Source organism: Durio zibethinus, chromosome 16 (genome assembly GCF_047325235.1).
Source record: "Durio zibethinus cultivar Kanyao isolate XHJ-2024 chromosome 16, ASM4732523v1, whole genome shotgun sequence".
NCBI lineage: Eukaryota > Viridiplantae > Streptophyta > Magnoliopsida > Malvales > Malvaceae > Durio > Durio zibethinus.
In genome coordinates this window covers 25,006,406-25,012,405 of record NC_143177.1, presented here as the reverse complement: position 1 = coordinate 25,012,405, position 6,000 = coordinate 25,006,406, and positions in this window count along the sequence as shown.

Genomic DNA, 6,000 nt, shown 5'->3' with positions numbered 1-6,000 from the left:
TTTTAAAAGAATTTATACATGACGAAATGAAAATTTATGTGATCGGATGGCATTTATGGATTAATTTAAAGTTGTCGAGATTAAAGTAAACCTTTAATTAATTAAGCATGTTTTATTATCAAAATAATGATGTTTATTAGATTGAGCACTTGTTCGTATCCCAATCCAATTTACCACTTGTCCTTACTAAGGTGATTAAGAGGTAATTAATTTTCACTATTATTGGCTCGCTGACTGAAACATCAAGGCAATTATGTTTCGTATCAGTAGTGAACCTTTTACAATAGTGGCAAACAAGAAATCAACTGAAAACAACACCTACGGTGATCAACCTCATTACATGCCATTGCACCATTACTCCATAAGTTTAGTAATTTATACTTTTCTTCTCATTGGTTTTTAAGGTAATGATCATTTTGGACGAGGTTTCAATAGAATGGAGAAATTTGAATCAAGTTTTTTGAGTAAATTGCAGGCTTTCTAAATTATAATGATATGAATATTGTATGGTAAATTGCTATACATAGTAGTAGTATTAATAAACACTACAACTATGGTGAAGAACATCAATTTCAAATTTTCACATAAGAACAATAATAAATTAAATCTTATATTTGATAATTTTGGGGTCAACTTCATTAAAAGGTCAAAAAAAAATTATATTAGGTTTTAGTTTTGAATTTTTTTTACCACACTAAATTTTATAAAAAACAATAATTTTTTTTATTTACTTTTTTAATTTTCATATCATTTTTTTATTATCTATATTCACAATTTTCATGATTTATTTTTAAAAATTTTAATTTTTTTTAAATCTAAAAACCCATTCCTTTTAATTAATGTACAAATAAATTTTTATTTCACATATTTAAACTATTTCAATTGATTTTTTTTTTTTAATTTTCACATAACCAAAAAAGAAAACTACTTTTTGCTTACAAGTTTGGTGAACCGCAAGCTTTTGGTTGTCTTGTCCATGTAGAAAATAAAGACCAGTCTTAAGAATCGTGGCGCCCCAAAACCAGTTGTCAACGTATCCTGAATTGCTGCCACATGCAATTCCTGACTGGTAGAGAAAATGAACTTCATCCCACAAACTCCAACCGCCACGAAACTGATTCATATCTAAATTTATATCTTTCCCAAATTTATTCTTGCCGCATAACCCATGCTGGAGCCCTTTGCCAATTTGCATGTCGACACGTTAGAATGGTGCAGTTGCTGTCAATGGAAGTTAGGGGGCGTTTACTAAGGAAAATTTATGCAATTTTTTTTAAAATTTTACTGTTAAATATTTGATTTTACGTTTAATTTAAAATAATATGATTTCGAGAAAAAATAATAAATTTTTAACAATACTTAAAGTTTTAGAATAAAAAATTTATCTCTTTTCGTGATATTTTAAAAATTCAAAAAAAAATTACATTATTTTTAAATTAAACTTGAAAAAAAAATATGAAATAATCGTTATTATTTTAAAAAATATGTTTGGAAGTAACTATAAATTAGTTGAAGATTTTTGCTACTAAAAAAATATTTTTTTATATTATAATTAATATCATTTGGTATGAAAAAAACTTTAAATAATCATGTTTAATTTTCTAAAAATTATTTAAGATGTTTTCTTACTAAAAACACCTTAAATAATTTTATTTAATTTTTTTAGATTATTTAAAGTATTTTTAGCTAAAAAAATACCTTAAATAATAAGCTACTAAAATTTGAAAGGGATTATTTTATTATTTAAGATTTTTTTTGGCAAAAAATATCTTAAATAATCTTCAAAAAAATTGATTAGCATTATTTAATGTATTTTCTGACTAAAAATGCCTTAGATAATCCAAAAATAAATCTCCAAAAATAAATATTAAAGGGAAATGTCGAAAATACAACTTTATGGTTAATAATTATATGCTATAACTTACTATGCTACTTTAATTTTTTTATGTTTTATTTCTTAAATCTTATAAGTAATGAAAGGTGCAAAAAACGCCTTAAATAATATGGTGCAAAAAAGTTAAGAGCATTATTTAATGTCTTTTTCTTTTTTTTTACCAAAAATGCTTTAAATAATCTCTTTTAAAAAATATTAGAGATTATTTAAGGTTTTTTGATCAAAAACGCTTTAAATAATCCTCTTTAAAAAATATTAAAGATTATTTAAGGCTTTTTTGATCAAAAACGTTTTAAATAATCTACTTTAAAAAAATATTAGAGACTATTTAAAGTGTTTTTAGATAAAAAAAATACATTAAATAATCTCTTCATATTTTTTAAATGGTATTTGTTTAAGGTACTTTTGGATAAAAAATGCTTTAAATAATCTTTTAAAAAAAAATAAAAGAAATCATTTAAGGTGTTTTCCAACCAGAAATGCCTTAAATAATCTTCAATATTTTATAAATAAAAATAATAATCAAATAAAATATTTGTCTTCTTTTACTATTAAAAGTATCATTTGTCATTTAGATATTTATTTTTTACAAAAATTAATTAAAAGTTATCATTATATATTTAAGAATATTATGATAATTATTCAAAAATTAATATATATATATAGATTCTTTCAAATCAAACAAGTGAATCTAAATATAAAATATTTTTAAAATAAAAAAAATTCGAATATTATACTTTTTAGAGAATTATATATATATTTTAAATTTAAGATATAACGAACCAAATATCCTTTAGGGTAAAGTATATATCAGGTTCTTAATCAAATGGGAACAAAGGTACTTGTCTGAGGCAACCAAACTGTAAAGCTCTAGGGTCAAGGATTTTTACTTCATCAATTATTGGACCAACATTTTCCCATAGATTGGAAATCAATATTAAGGTGTGAACTTGCTTCAAAAAAAGAAAAAGAAAGAAATATTAAGGTGTGAATTCAGCAGGAAATTATGCAAGCGAAGCGTACTAAAAGCGTCACCAATATTTGGTATATGCTCACTCTTTCACCAATATTTTTCCGGTGACTGTGGAACATTAATTTCATTATTAAAGCTTTTCTTGAAATTTTAGGTCACATTTTCGAAGAAAAAAAAGTTGTTGAACCAAAAGCAATTAAGTTTGGAGAATAAAAGAGCAAACAGGACCAAAGCAAGTGTTGATAATTTCCTAAAAAAAATAATTAGCCAAAAATGAAGAAGGCCATTTTTTTTATTGCAAAGTATGTACTTTAGTGTACCAAATTATTTAAATCTGTTTGTTAATCATCAAACTTTGTAACAGGATAAGTTTCCTCCCCATAGTTTATTGGTCATAAGACCTTTTACAATAAGTAGTAATTAAAAAGATTGCATAAGCATGGAGAATTAGTAAAAAAAAGCAGCATTTACCAACTAAGGAAAATGTAAATCTTGCTTACTTAAGTTTTTACATGATAATTTTATGGAAATGGTTAAGCCACGTGTTTGTGTAGTGGAAAACGACGAGCAGCTCTTTAATTAAGAAAAATGTCAATCCTGGCATGTGGCAGTCACCAACTAATATTTTCAATTTAAATATAGCTATATAGATTCTATATGCTGTACAATGAAGATCACTTTGGATTCTAAGATTACATAAACAAGAAGACTCGGTAAGAAGTTAAGAACACATTAGAATTGGATGGCTTTTTTTTTTTATTGAATTTGTCATTTCTATAACTTTTCAGGAGGTGACTGAACATGTTCCCATACAATGAACAAAATTTATAGCTGTGCAGGATTCGACTGCATAAGCAAGATATGAAAATTGTGGAGCAGTGTGAGGCAAAGTGTCCAAATATGCTCTTTAATGAAATTAAGAAAATGGTGGCATGTGAAACTTGTCATTACTTGGGGATTTGTCTAGCTAATTATGCAAAATTATCAAACATGTTTCACTGCTGCTGAAATTTGGGTGCCAAAGATTCAAAAATTGGTATATATAGTGATCCTGTCGCCATGTAAACGTTTCAGTGTTTTATAGTCAGCCGCGGCTGCTGATCTCAACCTGCCAATAGCCAATCTGTTGTCACCAAACTAAATTAGCAGAGTGGCATCCAATCCGGTAATGGATTACTGTGACAGTGGCTGCAGTTTGGATATATATTATATCAGAAAACTAACTGCTGATCCAATTCAATAATAATGTTTGTTCATGACTGTACCAAATATCCTGAAATTCTAGAGCGTATCCTGAGAACACATTAATGAGAATAGTGACATGGGATGGAATTAAGGGCAAAGAAAAAAACTCTTTTGATGATTTTAGAGGGTGATTTTGTTCTTGTCCTTGAAAAAGTGATCATCCCTAATAATTAAGGAGGAAATGTGCTTGGTTGAAATCTTTTTCAATCCTTAAAAGAGATCCATAATGGTTTATGGTTGATCCATAGCCACAGGTTGGCAATCATGCTCTTTTTAGAGTGATGTCTTCAAATCAGGGAAGAACTGTACTTCAATTATTAACATATGATACTTTAAAGGCTCCCACTGGATCCATGGCATTAGCCAGAACGCCACATATCTTCAATTTCTGCCAGATCAGTCAGTCTTTTCCCATTTTCTGAACCATGAAAATGCAAATTCTTTTGGAGGTCAGCCCATCACAATTATTCGCTTTTGAAGCTGGACAAATCCCTTTTTATTCATGTCTCATTTCTTTTTCTTTTTTTTTTATTTCTATATATATTATATAGGACAATATGTATGCTGCACAGATATTTAAAATAGAAAGTATTGCAACTAGTTTGCTCATGTTTCAGAAATTGCTTATCCTTGTTCTAGAAGTGGACAGTGATGCTGTAATGCATGTTCTAATAGTGGTCACGTGAAAGAGACAAATTGACATTAAACAACACAAAGCTAGCCCTACAATTCTTCCACTCATCAGTAGTTAACTAACTGAGGTCCCATCCCTAAAAATGTCAAAAGTGCTGATGCTGCATTGCTTCAAATATTTTGTCTCCATACTCCAAACCCATTTCTACAGCTCTTTGATTTTCTTAAGCAAAAGAAAACAGTGGCCCAACAGGCGTCACTCATCAGGCATTTTTCTATTATTGATCCCTAGAAGTGAGAGAACCCAGAAGAAAGAAAAAAAAATCGGAGATTCATGAGATCAGCTCTAGAATTTCTAGAACATATAGCAAAAATGAAAGTCCATTTTTAGTGCTGTACACTTCGCTTGCTTCTGCAGCTAATTGGACCATATTCTTGATTTCTGGAGTCTGGAGCGACCAAAGAGTATGGCAGCAGGGACAAAAAAATCAAGAACTTCCAACCACAGTGCTGTACACAAGGCTTATTTTCTCTGCATTGTATCAGAATCCAGAAGCAAAAAAAGATTTGAAAAAAGGATGGACTGATGAACAGATGCCATCAGACGGACAAGTTTTCCTAGCTAACACTATCAAGTCAAACATCTCTTAAACTCATGCATTAGGGAAAAATATCAAGTGCAACAAGATGAAAAAAGAAAGCTAATTGGGTTGATTAATGTTGGGTTTCTGTCTTTTTTCATGCATTATCTGGTCTCTTCGGATAATGATAAACAATTCTCGAGAGTTTTTTCTTGTATGGCAAGTTATAATGGATTTGACTTTAATTCAGACATTATGCAGTGTATCTATTTACGTGTCAGCTATCTGTTAACACCCATAGGATTAAGGAGGTTCCAATGAGGGCAGTTGTTGAACAAAACCAACTTTGTGACCAGACTCAAAGGGCAAGGAGATTCCAGAACCATTAGCACCTTCAGTTGAAGAGCATGGCCCAGGACAAACGTAGCAGTCTAGCAGATATAGTCACCTTAAAGGGTTTAAGTGGAAATTTACCAAATCAGAAATGCTATCAGTATTGTGATTAGGTAATCTAATTTTTAGAACTTGGCCTCAATGATTAAGAGGTATGTAGTTCATGATGATTATTCATGTGTGTGCCCATGACCCCACGACTATTGTCTAAAGAGATCCAAAGATTGGGCTTGGGCGTAGCTGTCGACAGATGATAGTTGGACTCTTTAATCCCCAATTTA